This window comes from Carassius gibelio, chromosome B22 (genome assembly GCF_023724105.1).
Source record: "Carassius gibelio isolate Cgi1373 ecotype wild population from Czech Republic chromosome B22, carGib1.2-hapl.c, whole genome shotgun sequence".
In the NCBI taxonomy this organism is placed as follows: Eukaryota; Metazoa; Chordata; class Actinopteri; order Cypriniformes; family Cyprinidae; genus Carassius; species Carassius gibelio.
The window spans coordinates 43,575,098-43,587,597 of NC_068417.1; the positions used below are offsets into that span (position 1 = coordinate 43,575,098).

General features: G+C 38.5%; 13 non-coding genes across 13 annotated transcripts; all 13 read left to right on the forward strand.

Annotated features, from left to right (window-relative positions):
- The first annotated feature begins 43 nt into the window (after positions 1-43).
- On the forward strand, positions 44-162 carry LOC127995135 (5S ribosomal RNA). Its single transcript, XR_008168096.1, has one exon. It is a non-coding gene; the product is annotated as a 5S ribosomal RNA (ribosomal RNA).
- Positions 163-666: 504 nt separating this feature from the next.
- Positions 667-785, forward strand: LOC127994662 (5S ribosomal RNA). Its single transcript, XR_008167638.1, has one exon. It is a non-coding gene; the product is annotated as a 5S ribosomal RNA (ribosomal RNA).
- Positions 786-1,006: 221 nt separating this feature from the next.
- LOC127995476 (5S ribosomal RNA) lies at positions 1,007-1,125 on the forward strand. The gene has a single exon (XR_008168423.1). It is a non-coding gene; the product is annotated as a 5S ribosomal RNA (ribosomal RNA).
- A 494-nt stretch (positions 1,126-1,619) lies between these two features.
- On the forward strand, positions 1,620-1,738 carry LOC127988794 (5S ribosomal RNA). The gene has a single exon (XR_008161950.1). It is a non-coding gene; the product is annotated as a 5S ribosomal RNA (ribosomal RNA).
- Positions 1,739-2,109: 371 nt separating this feature from the next.
- On the forward strand, positions 2,110-2,228 carry LOC127994834 (5S ribosomal RNA). Its single transcript, XR_008167804.1, has one exon. It is a non-coding gene; the product is annotated as a 5S ribosomal RNA (ribosomal RNA).
- A 363-nt stretch (positions 2,229-2,591) lies between these two features.
- LOC128002840 (5S ribosomal RNA) lies at positions 2,592-2,710 on the forward strand. Its single transcript, XR_008175576.1, has one exon. It is a non-coding gene; the product is annotated as a 5S ribosomal RNA (ribosomal RNA).
- A 221-nt stretch (positions 2,711-2,931) lies between these two features.
- Positions 2,932-3,050, forward strand: LOC128000919 (5S ribosomal RNA). Its single transcript, XR_008173690.1, has one exon. It is a non-coding gene; the product is annotated as a 5S ribosomal RNA (ribosomal RNA).
- Positions 3,051-3,680: 630 nt separating this feature from the next.
- On the forward strand, positions 3,681-3,799 carry LOC128006132 (5S ribosomal RNA). Its single transcript, XR_008178763.1, has one exon. It is a non-coding gene; the product is annotated as a 5S ribosomal RNA (ribosomal RNA).
- Positions 3,800-4,301: 502 nt separating this feature from the next.
- LOC128006133 (5S ribosomal RNA) lies at positions 4,302-4,420 on the forward strand. The gene has a single exon (XR_008178764.1). It is a non-coding gene; the product is annotated as a 5S ribosomal RNA (ribosomal RNA).
- Positions 4,421-4,920: 500 nt separating this feature from the next.
- On the forward strand, positions 4,921-5,039 carry LOC127998927 (5S ribosomal RNA). Its single transcript, XR_008171752.1, has one exon. It is a non-coding gene; the product is annotated as a 5S ribosomal RNA (ribosomal RNA).
- Positions 5,040-5,541: 502 nt separating this feature from the next.
- On the forward strand, positions 5,542-5,660 carry LOC127994835 (5S ribosomal RNA). Its single transcript, XR_008167805.1, has one exon. It is a non-coding gene; the product is annotated as a 5S ribosomal RNA (ribosomal RNA).
- Positions 5,661-11,294: 5,634 nt separating this feature from the next.
- LOC128009920 (5S ribosomal RNA) lies at positions 11,295-11,413 on the forward strand. Its single transcript, XR_008181611.1, has one exon. It is a non-coding gene; the product is annotated as a 5S ribosomal RNA (ribosomal RNA).
- A 357-nt stretch (positions 11,414-11,770) lies between these two features.
- LOC127996842 (5S ribosomal RNA) lies at positions 11,771-11,889 on the forward strand. The gene has a single exon (XR_008169729.1). It is a non-coding gene; the product is annotated as a 5S ribosomal RNA (ribosomal RNA).
- The last annotated feature ends 611 nt before the right edge of the window (positions 11,890-12,500 follow it).

A 12,500-nucleotide genomic window follows, 5' to 3' on the forward strand; every position in this document is an offset into this window, starting at 1 on the left:
GATTGGCTGTTCTTTAAATAGCCCTCTCTTTGCAGAAGACTACGCTTACGGCCATACCAACCTGGCTATGCCTGATCTCGTCTGATCTCGGAAGCTAAGCAGGTTTGGGCCTGGTTAGTACTTGGATGGGAGACCGCCTGGGAATACCAGGTGCTGTAAGCTTTTTGGACATTTTTCACTTAGTATATAATAATTTTGCCAAAAAATAGAGTCAATGCCCGATCTCTGAATATTTGCAGGTTTGGGCCTGGTTAGTACATGGATGGGAGACTGCCTGGGAATACCAGGTGCTGTAAGCTTTTTGGACATTTTTCACTTAGTATATAATAATTTTGCCAAAAAATAGAGTCAATGCCCGATCTCTGAATATTTGCAGGTTTGGGCCTGGCTAGTACATGGATGGGAGACTGCCTGGGAATACAAGGTGCTTTAATCTTTTTGGAAAATTTCACGAATTATATAATAATCTTTCATAAAAAAAAAAAAAAAAAGAGTCAATGCCCGATCTCTGAATCTTAGCAGGTTTAGGTCTGGTTAGTACTTTTATGAGAGACTGCCTAGGAATACCAGGTGCTTTAAGCTTTTGGGTTTTCTTTCCTACTTATATAATGTACTGGCGATAAGATTGGCTGGTCTTTAAATAGCCCTCTCTTTGCAGCAGACTTCGCTTACGGCCATACCAACCTGGCTATGCCCGATCTCGTCTGATCTCGGAAGCTAAGCAGGTTTGGGCCTGGTTAGTACTTGAATGGGAGACCGCCTGGGAATACCAGGTGCTGTAAGCTTTTTGGACATTTTTCACTTAGTATATAATAACTTTGCCAAAAAATAGAGTCAATGCCCGATCTCTGAATATTAGCAGGTTTGGGCCTGGTTAGTACATGGATGGGAGACTGCCTGGGAATACCAGGTGCTTTAAGCTTTTGGGTTTTCTTTCCTACTTATATAATGTACTGGCGATAAGATTGGCTGGTCTTTAAATAGCCCTCTCTTTGCAGCAGACTTCGCTTACGGCCATACCAACCTGGCTATGCCCGATCTCATCTGATCTCGGAAGCTAAGCAGGTTTGGGCCTGGTTAATACTTGGATGGGAGACCGCCTGGGAATACCAGGTGCTGTAAGCTTTTTGGAAATTTTTCACTTAGTATATAATAATTTTGCCAAAAAATAGAGTCAATGCCGATCTCTGAATATTAGCAGGTTTGGGCCTGGTTAGTACATGGATGGGAGACTGCCTGGGAATACCAGGTGCTGTAAGCTTTTTGGACATTTTTCACTTAGTATATAATAATTTTGCCAAAAAATAGAGTCAATGCCCGATCTCTGAATATTTGCAGGTTTGGGCCTGGTTAGTACATGGATTTGGAGACTGCCTGGGAATACCAGGTGCTTTAATCTTTTTGGACATTTTTCACTTAGTATATAATAATTTTGCCAAAAATAGAGTCAATGCCCGATCTCTGAATCTTAGCAGGTTTAGGTCTGGTTAGTACTTTTATGAGAGACTGCCTAGGAATACCAGGTGCTTTAAGCTTTTGGGTTTTCTTTCCTACTTATATAATGTACTGGCGATAAGATTGGCTGTTTTTTAAATAGCCCTCTCTTTGCAGCAGACTACGCTTACAGCCATACCAACCTGGCTATGCCCGATCTCGTCTGATCTCGGAAGCTAAGCAGGTTTGGGCCTGGTTAGTACTTGGATGGGAGACCGCCTGGGAATACCAGGTGCTGTAAGCTTTTTGGACATTTTTCACTTAGTATATAATAATTTTGCCAAAAAATAGAGTCAATGCCCGATCACTGAATATTTGCAGGTTTGGGCCTGGTTAGTACATGGATGGGAGACTGCCTGGGAATACCAGGTGCTTTAATCTTTTTGGAAAATTTCACGAATTATATAATAATCTTTCATTAAAAAAAAAGAAAAAAAAAAGAGTCAATGCCCGATCTCTGAATCTTAGCAGGTTTAGGTCTGGTTAGTACTTTGATGAGAGACTGCCTAGGAATACCAGGTGCTTTAAGCTTTTGGGTTTTCTTTCCTACTTATATAATGTACTGGCGATAAGATTGGCTGGTCTTTAAATAGCCCTCTCTTTGCAGCAGACTTCGCTTACGGCCATACCAACCTGGCTATGCCCGATCTCGTCTGATCTCGGAAGCTAAGCAGGTTTGGGCCTGGTTAGTACTTGGATGGGAAACCGCCTGGGAATACCAGGTGCTGTAAGCTTTTTGGACATTTTTCACTTAGTATGTAATAATTTTGCCAAAAAATAGAGTCAATGCCTGATCTCTGAACATTAGCAGGTTTGAGCCTGCTTAGTACATGGATGGGAGACTGCCTGGGAATACCAGGTGCTTTATTCTTTTTGGAAAATTTCACGAATTATATAATAATCTTTCATTAAAAAAAAAAAAGAGTCAATGCCTGATCTCTGAATCTTAGCAGGTTTAGGTCTGGTTAGTACTTTTATGAGAGACTGCCTAGGAATACAAGGTGCTTTAAGCTTTTGGGTTTTCTTTCCTACTTATATAATGTACTGGCGATAAGATTGGCTGTTCTTTAAATAGCCCTGTCTTTGCAGCAGACTTCGCTTACGGCCATACCAACCTGGCTATGCCCGATCTCGTCTGATCTCGGAAGCTAAGCAGGTTTGGGCCTGGTTAGTACTTGAATGGGAGACCGCCTGGGAATACCAGGTGCTTTAAGCTTTTTGGACATTTTTCACTTAGTATATAATAATTTTGCCAAAAAATAGAGTCAATGCCCGATCTCTGAATATTAGCAGGTTTGGGCCTGGTTAGTACATGGATGGGAGACTGCCTGGGAATACCAGGTGCTTTAAGCTTTTGGGTTTTCTTTCCTACTTATATAATGTACTGGCGATAAGATTGGCTGATCTTTAAATAGCCCTCTCTTTGCAGCAGACTTCGCTTTCGGCCATACCAACCTGGCTATGCCCGATCTCATCTGATCTCGGAAGCTAAGCAGGTTTGGGCCTGGTTAATACTTGGATGGGAGACCGCCTGGGAATACCAGGTGCTGTAAGCTTTTTGGAAATTTTTCACTTAGTATATAATAATTTTGCCAAAAAATAGAGTCAATGCCGATCTCTGAATATTAGCAGGTTTGGGCCTGGTTAGTACATGGATGGGAGACTGCCTGGGAATACCAGGTGCTGTAAGCTTTTTGGAAATTTTTCACTTAGTATATAATAATTTTGCCAAAAAATAGAGTCAATGCCGATCTCTGAATATTAGCAGGTTTGGGCCTGGTTAGTACATGGATGGGAGACTGCCTGGGAATACCAGGTGCTGTAAGCTTTTTGGACATTTTTCACTTAGTATGTAATAATTTTGCCAAAAAATAGAGTCAATGCCCGATCTCTGAATATTTGCAGGTTTGGGCCTGGTTAGTACATGGATGGGAGACTGCCTGGGAATACCAGGTGCTTTAATCTTTTTGGACATTTTTCACTTAGTATATAATAATTTTGCCAAAAAATAGAGTCAATGCCCGATCTCTGAATCTTAGCAGGTTTAGGTCTGGTTAGTAATTTTATGAGAGACTGCCTAGGAATACCAGGTGCTTTAAGCTTTTGGGTTTTCTTTCCTACTTATATAATGTACTGGCGATAAGATTGGCTGTTCTTTAAATAGCCCTCTCTTTGCAGCAGACTACGCTTACGGCCATTCCAACCTGGCTATGCCCGATGTCGTCTGATCTCGGAAGCTAAGCAGGTTTGGGCATGGTTAGTACTTGGATGGGAGACCGCCTGGGAATACCAGGTGCTGTAAGCTTTTTGGACATTTTTCACTTAGTATATAATAATTTTGCCAAAAAATAGAGTCAATGCCCGATCTCTGAATATTTGCAGGTTTGGGCCTGGTTAGTACATGGATGGGAGACTGCCTGGGAATACCAGGTGCTGTAAGCTTTTTGGACATTTTTCACTTAGTATATAATAATTTTGCCAAAAAATAGAGTCAATGCCCGATCACTGAATATTTGCTGGTTTGGGCCTGGTTAGTACATGGATGGGAGACTGCCTGGGAATACCAGGTGCTTTAATCTTTTTGGAAAATTTCACGAATTATATAATAATCTTTCATAAAAAAAAAAAAAAAGAGTCAATGCCCAATCTCTGAATCTTGGCAGGTTTAGGTCTGGTTAGTACTTTTATGAGAGACTGCCTAGGAATACCAGGTGCTTTAAGCTTTTGGGTTTTCTTTCCTACTTATATAATGTACTGGCGATAAGATTGGCTGTTCTTTAAATAGCCCTCTCTTTGCAGCAGACTACGCTTACGGCCATTCCAACCTGGCTATGCCCGATGTCGTCTGATCTCGGAAGCTAAGCAGGTTTGGGCATGGTTAGTACTTGGATGGGAGACCGCCTGGGAATACCAGGTGCTGTAAGCTTTTTGGACATTTTTCACTTAGTATATAATAATTTTGCCAAAAAATAGAGTCAATGCCCGATCTCTGAATATTTGCAGGTTTGGGCCTGGTTAGTACATGGATGGGAGACTGCCTGGGAATACCAGGTGCTGTAAGCTTTTTGGACATTTTTCACTTAGTATATAATAATTTTGCCAAAAAATAGAGTCAATGCCCGATCACTGAATATTTGCAGGTTTGGGCCTGGTTAGTACATGGATGGGAGACTGCCTGGGAATACCAGGTGCTTTAATCTTTTTGGAAAATTTCACGAATTATATAATAATCTTTCATAAAAAAAAAAAAAGAGTCAATGCCCAATCTCTGAATCTTAGCAGGTTTAGGTCTGGTTAGTAATTTTATGAGAGACTGCCTAGGAATACCAGGTGCTTTAAGCTTTTGGGTTTTCTTTCCTACTTATATAATGTACTGGCGATAAGATTGGCTGTTCTTTAAATAGCCCTCTCTTTGCAGCAGACTACGCTTACGGCCATTCCAACCTGGCTATGCCCGATCTCGTCTGATCTCGGAAGCTAAGCAGGTTTGGGCCTGGTTAGTACTTGGATGGGAAACCGCCTGGGAATACCAGGTGCTGTAAGCTTTTTGGACATTTTTCACTTAGTATATAATAATTTTGCCAAAAAATAGAGTCAATGCCCGATCTCTGAATATTTGCAGGTTTGGGCCTGGTTAGTACATGGATGGGAGACTGCCTGGGAATACCAGGTGCTGTAAGCTTTTTGGACATTTTTCACTTAGTATATAATAATTTTGCCAAAAAATAGAGTCAATGCCCGATCACTGAATATTTGCAGGTTTGGGCCTGGTTAGTACATGGATGGGAGACTGCCTGGGAATACCAGATGCTTTAATCTTTTTGGAAAATTTCACGAATTATATAATAATCTTTCATAAAAAAAAAAAAAAAGAGTCAATGCCCAATCTCTGAATCTTAGCAGGTTTAGGTCTGGTTAGTACTTTTATGAGAGACTGCCTAGGAATACCAGGTGCTTTAAGCTTTTGGGTTTTCTTTCCTACTTATATAATGTACTGGCGATAAGATTGGCTGTTCTTTAAATAGCCCTCTCTTTGCAGCAGACTTCGCTTACGGCCATACCAACCTGGCTATGCCCGATCTCGTCTGATCTCGGAAGCTAAGCAGGTTTGGGCCTGGTTAGTACTTGGATGGGAAACCGCCTGGGAATACCAGGTGCTGTAAGCTTTTTGGACATTTTTCACTTAGTATGTAATAATTTTGCCAAAAAATAGAGTCAATGCCTGATCTCTGAACACGAGCAGGACACGGTAAAAATCAAGATTTAAGAGATCTACTTGGTAAAAGGAAATACTTAAAGGAGGCAACAGTGATTGTGAATGTGGAAAATGTTAGTGAGGTGAAGGCTGTGGATATTATTAAAGCGGTGATGGAGAAATGTGGATATGGGGAAATCTTGGCACTAAGGCCAAGACAAGGAAAAGAATACGAGCTGACAATGGAAAAAGAAGAAACTTGTGATAAACTGACGGAGGGATTGGTAATAAATGGAGTGAACTGTGAGATAAAAAAACTTCAAAACAGAGACTATGTTGTTTCCTTCATGCATCTGCCCGTCTACCTTGCTGATGAAGAGATTTTAAATAAACTGGAGGTTTGGGGGGTTTCCCCAATTTCAAAATTAAAGCGGCGTGTTTATCCGGGCACCAGCATTGAGGATGGGACGAGATACGTAAAGGCGCGGTTCCCGAAGGAGGTGGCCTCCCTCCCTTACAGCACTAAAATAGAAACGGCAGAGGGACCACAATATTTTCGGGTGATGCACAGTCATCAGGTTAAGACTTGTCGGCTGTGCATGAGCCCAGACCATGTGGTGAAGGACTGCCCGGAGTTCACGTGCCATAAATGCGAGGAGAGAGGCCATTTCGCGAGAAATTGCAATGCTGTGACGTGCCCGGATTGCAATTTGGTTTTAAATAAGTGTGAGTGTTGGATGCAGGGTGAGGAGGAGGAGGAGGAGCAGCAGGTGGGCGGGCAGGTGCATGAAAGAGACAACGAACAGCGAGTTGATGGAGAAACAGTACGAGGTGAAGGACTGGAATTAAATAAGGATATAGAACAACAGAAAGAGTGTACCGAACCGATTATACAAACACAACAGGATGGGGGAATTTGGTCACAGATGGATTTGACTGACAGCTTGCAAAATGCTTTGGATACTATGGAACTGGATGATGAAAGGAATAAAGTATTGAGTGATGCACAACAGGAGGGAATTTTATGTACACCGATGGATGTGACGGACAGTGTGCAAAAGGAGATGGACGCAGTAGAAATTAATGATGCTACAAAAGAGTGTGAACAAGGACAAGAAAATGAGGAGACGCAGGGGAAATCATCAAAAAGAAGAAGATCTGTGAAGGTAATACCCAATTTAGATACTGCAAGAAAAAGAGTGCTTAAAGAAGATGGTTTTGAATGTACAAATAAGTATGAGTTGCTAAAGGGTTTGGAGGAGGTGGACTGAGTTTATGGGTTTTATGCATGTTTCTATATGTTTTATGCTGTTAAGAATAGTGACTTTTAATGCTAGAGGGCTGTCAGACATGGGAAAATTTGAAAAAGTGAAAGAAATGTGTAAAGGAGAAGATGTGATTTTATTACAAGAAACTAACTGGAGGGAAGAGTACATGACTGAAATAAGGAAAAGTTGGAGCGGAGAGATTTTATATAACAATGGTGATGGGAGGCTGGGAAGAGGAGTTGCAGTTTTAATAAAAGAAAACAGTGGTGTATCGTGTAAAACAATATATAATGACATGGATGGGAAATGTATTGCGGTTGAAATGGAGTATGAGGAGAAAAAAGTTATTTTAGTTAATATTCATGCACCAACAGTAGAGAATGAAAAAAAGGAATATTTTAATGTATTAAGAGAATTTTTAAAGAAACATAAAGAAGTTATTATGATGGGTGATTTTAATACTGTTTTCAGTAAATTAGAAATGGGAGAGGGAATGGTTTTTAAAAATGATAAAGGAAGAAAAGAACTGAAATTATTAATGGAAGAAAATAATATAATTGATGTATGGAGAGAAAGAAACGAAAAAAAGAAAGAATATTCAAGGAGGCAATTATTGGGTAATTTTATGTGTAAGACTAGGATTGATTTTATTTTATGTACAAGGAACATTGAAGGATTTATCGGTAATATTAAATATGAAGAATCAAGCTTAAGTGACCATAAACCAATTTTTATGCAAATAGACTGGAGTTCAGTGAAGAAAGGGCCGGGGGTATGGGTATTAAATGTAGAGGTTTTGAAGAATGAGGACTATGTGTTAAGTATTAAAGAAATTATTGAAAAAGAAAAGGAAAATGGAATGTACGGCGAAGATAAAAGGATATGGTGGGAAAAAGTTAAATATTTAGTTAAAAAATTCACAATAAAGTACAGTAAATTAATACAGAGAAGTAAGAGGAAGAAGGAGAGAGAAATAAGAGAAAAATTGGAAAAAGAATTAAATGAGAATGGGAAAGATATACAAAAAATAAAAGAATTGGAGGGAATATTGAAAGAAATGGAAGAGGAAAAATATGAAGGCGCAAGACTAAGAAGTAAAGCTAAATATACTGTGGAGGGTGAAAAATGTACAAAGTTTTTTTTTGATTTAGAAAAAATAAGAGGGAAGGCTGGAATGATTAAAGAAATAAGAGGGAAAAATGGTGTAGTTGTGGAAACTAATGAGGAAATATTAAAAGAAATAAAGGCATACTATGAGAACCTGTTTAGTACTGAGGGGGTGGGGGAAGAAGAGAAACTGGAGTTACTGAAGCAAATAAAAACAAAAGTAGGAGAAGTAGACAAAAAAGAATGTGATGAAGAGATAAGAGAAGAAGAGATTAAAAGAGCAATAAGTGAATTAAACAAAAAGAAAAGTCCAGGTGTAGATGGTTTGGGGAGTGAATTTTATATAGTTTTTAAAGATTTTTTAACTAGCATTTTAAAAGAAGTATATGTAGAGGTGTTTAAGAAAGGAGAATTAAATCAAAGAATGGGAATGGGTTTAATGAAATTGATATACAAGAGAAAAGGAGAGAAGACAGATTTAAAGAACTATAGACCGATTACAATGCTGAATACTGATTTAAAGATTTTATCTAAAATTTTAGCCAACAGATTGAAAGAAGTCATGCCGAGTATAATTAAAACTAACCAAGTGTACGGAGTGAAAGGGAGAGACATAGCAGATACAACTATTAGTATAAAAGATATGATAAGATACATACATGAAAGCAATAAAGATGGGTTTATTATCAGTTTAGATTTCGAGAAAGCTTTTGACAGGGTGGAGCATGGTTTTTTATTTGATGTTTTAAAAAGTTTTGGTTTTGGAGAGAATTTTATGAAATGGATTAGGATTTTATACAAAGGCGCAATAACAAAAATTAAATGTAATGGGTTTTTAACACAGTGTTTTAAAATTACTAGATCGATAAGACAAGGATGTCCGTTGTCAGCTCTTTTATATTCTTTAGTTGCAGAACCTTTGGGATTGGCTGTAAAACATGGAGAGGGGATAAAAGGCATAGGCATCGAGGGAGGGGAAAGTAAAATTTTTCAGTACGCCGATGACACAACATTATTGTTAAAAGATCTGAAGAGTGTGGAAAATGCAATTCAAATTGTACAAAAGTATTGTAGGGGATCAGGAGCTAAAGTAAATGAGGACAAAACGCTGTATATGAGATTTGGAGGGGCACCGGTTTTAACAGAACATTTTACCTTTAAGGAAACTAAAGAAATGAAGATTTTAGGTGTTTTAATGGGGAGGGATGAAAAGAAAGCAGATGAAACTATGTGGGAAGAAGCTTTAGGAGGGATTGAAAGAAGATTGAATTTTTGGAGAATGAGAACATTAACTTTGAAAGGGAAGGTTTTAGTTCTTAATGTTTTAATGGTTTCGAAATTGTGGTATATTTTATATGTGTCATCTATGCCGTTGTGGGTAGAAAAAAGGCTGAAAAAATGTTTTTTAGATTTTTTATGGGAAGGTAAGCCACCAAGAATAGCATACAACACTTTAATAGGAGCAGTGAAGAAGGGAGGACTGGGGTTAATGGATGTGGAGAAAAGAAAGAACAGCTTGAGAGTGAAAATAATAAAAAAGTACTTGGATGAAGAAAACGAAGTGGCATGGAAGAGAACAATGGGGCATTTTTTAAGTAAGTGTAGTAATTTTAATTTGGGGGACAACATTTTATGGATGAAAGTTAAAAAATGGATGACGGAGGGGCTGCCAGATTTTTATAAAGAACTGATGGGGGCATGGGGCAAATTTTTGACGAATGTGCATTTTAAGCCACAAGGTAGAGAGAACATTTTAAATCAGCCTTTATTCTTAAACAACGGCATTTTAAGTCAAGGGAAGGAGGTTTTTTTTAAGAAGTGGTGGGATGTGGGAATCACGAAAGTCAGAGATGTTTTATATGAATTCAAAGAGGGGTTTTTACCAGTGCAATACATTGTGGATGTGATGGAGGAGGCAAAGGAGGATTATAGCAGACGAGAGATAACAAACAAGTATGATGTAATTAAGAATGCAATACCTCAAGAGTGGATAAACAGAATTGACAACATGGAAGAAGAGAAACCTGGGAAAGATGTGTATGTGAGGCTAGGGGAAAAACTGTGTGCTTTTAATGAATGTACTGTGAAAATGTTTTATTGTGTTTTTAGAGATACTGTTTTTAAGAAACCTGTTGTAAACGAATACTGGATACGGTTGTTCAATGATGTAAAAGAAGAGAATATATGGGGGAACATGAGTGGTAAAATTGTACAGACGAAACTGGAGAATATGGAGTATTTTATCAGGAACAAAGCAGTATTCACAGATGTGATTTTAAACAAAATTGGGATGGAGGAAAGTGCCACATGTAAAGTATGCCAAGATGCAGATGAAGGGTTCTTACACTTGTTTTTATATTGTGATGAGCTGAAAGTTTTTAATGAGAGATGTAAAAACATGATTTTCATTTTGAGAGGAGTTGAAATTGGGAAATTTGAGTGGGAAAAGGTGTTCATGTTGGGAATTAATGAAAATTGTAAAAACAAGAAGATCATTAATTTACTTGTGATGTTGATGAAAAGTGCGGTATGGGAAAGAAGAGTAGTGGGGAAAAAAGAAAATGTTTTAATTGATGTGTGGGGAATGTTTAGGAGAAAAGTTGAGAAATATGTTGAATGTCTGTTTTATTACTTTAAGTTGGAGGGAACAATGAATCTTTTTAATTATGTTTTTACTCAGGAGGTCTTAAAGGTTTTAAATGACCTGGGGATGGAACTGTCATTTTTAAAAGATTAAACAATGTAATGAGTGTTTTTTAGTTATAATTTGTAAGATGTCTGACAGCCCAAAACTTTAGGATTGTCTATGTTAAAGAAAGCATATTATGTACCTTTGTATGTTAATATTTGATATGTATGTTTGAATTGAACAATTTCTTTAATAAAAAAAAAAAAAAAAAAAAAAAAAAAAGGCTATGCCTGATCTCGTCTGATCTCGGAAGCTAAGCAGGTTTGGGCCTGGTTAGTACTTGAATGGGAGACAGCCTGGGAATACCAGGTGCTGTAAGCTTTTTGGACATTTTTCACTTAGTATATAATAATTTTGCCAAAAAATAGAGTCAATGCCGATCTCTGAATATTAGCAGGTTTGGGCCTGGTTAGTACATGGATGGGAGACTGCCTGGGAATACCAGGTGCTTTAAGCTTTTGGGTTTTCTTTCCTACTTATATAATGTACTGGCGATAAGATTGGCTGCTCTTTAAATAGCCCTCTCTTTGCAGCAGACTTCGCTTACGGCCATACCAACCTGGCTATGCCCGATCTCATCTGATCTCGGAAGCTAAGCAGGTTTGGGCCTGGTTAGTACTTGGATGGGAGACCGCCTGGGAATACCAGGTGCTGTAAGCTTTTTGGAAATTTTTCACTTAGTATATAATAATTTTGCCAAAAAATAGAGTCAATGCCGATCTCTGAATATTAGCAGGTTTGGGCCTGGTTAGTACATGGATGGGAGACTGCCTGGGAATACCAGGTGCTGTAAGCTTTTTGGACATTTTTCACTTAGTATATAATAATTTTGCCAAAAAATAGAGTCAATGCCCGATCTCTGAATCTTAGCAGGTTTAGGTCTGGTTAGTACTTTTATGAGAGACTGCCTAGGAATACCAGGTGCTTTAAGCTTTTGGGTTTTCTTTCCTACTTATATAATGTACTGGCGATAAGATTGGCTGTTCTTTAAATAGCCCTCTCTTTGCAGCAGACTCCGCTTACGGCCATACCAACCTGGCTATGCCCGATCTCGTCTGATCTCGGAAGCTAAGCAGGTTTGGGCCTGGTTAGTACTTGGATGGGAGACCGCCTGGGAATACCAGGTGCTGTAAGCTTTTTGGACATTTTTCACTTAGTATATAATAATTTTGTCAAAAAATAGAGTCAATGCCCGATCTCTGAATATTAGCAGGTTTGGGCCTGGTTAGTACATGGATGGGAGACTGCCTGGGAATACCAGGTGCTGTAAGCTTTTTGGACATTTTTCACTTAGTATATAATAATTTTGCCAAAAAATAGAGTCAATGCCCGATCTCTGAATATTTGCAGGTTTGGGCCTGGTTAGTACATGGATGGGAGACTGCCTGGGAATACCAGGTGCTTTAATCTTTTTGGAAAATTTCACGAATTATATAATAATCTTTCATTAAAAAAAAAGAAAAAAAAAAAAAAGAGTCAATGCCCGATCTCTGAATCTTAGCAGGTTTAGGTCTGGTTAGTACTTTGATGAGAGACTGCCTAGGAATACCAGGTGCTGTAAGCTTTTTGGACATTTTTCACTTAGTATATAATAATTTTGCCAAAAAATAGAGTCAATGCCGATCTCTGAATATTAGCAGGTTTGGGCCTGGTTAGTACATGGATGGGAGACTGCCTGGGAATACCAGGTGCTGTAAGCTTTTTGGACATTTTTCACTTAGTATATAATAATTTTGCCAAAAAATAG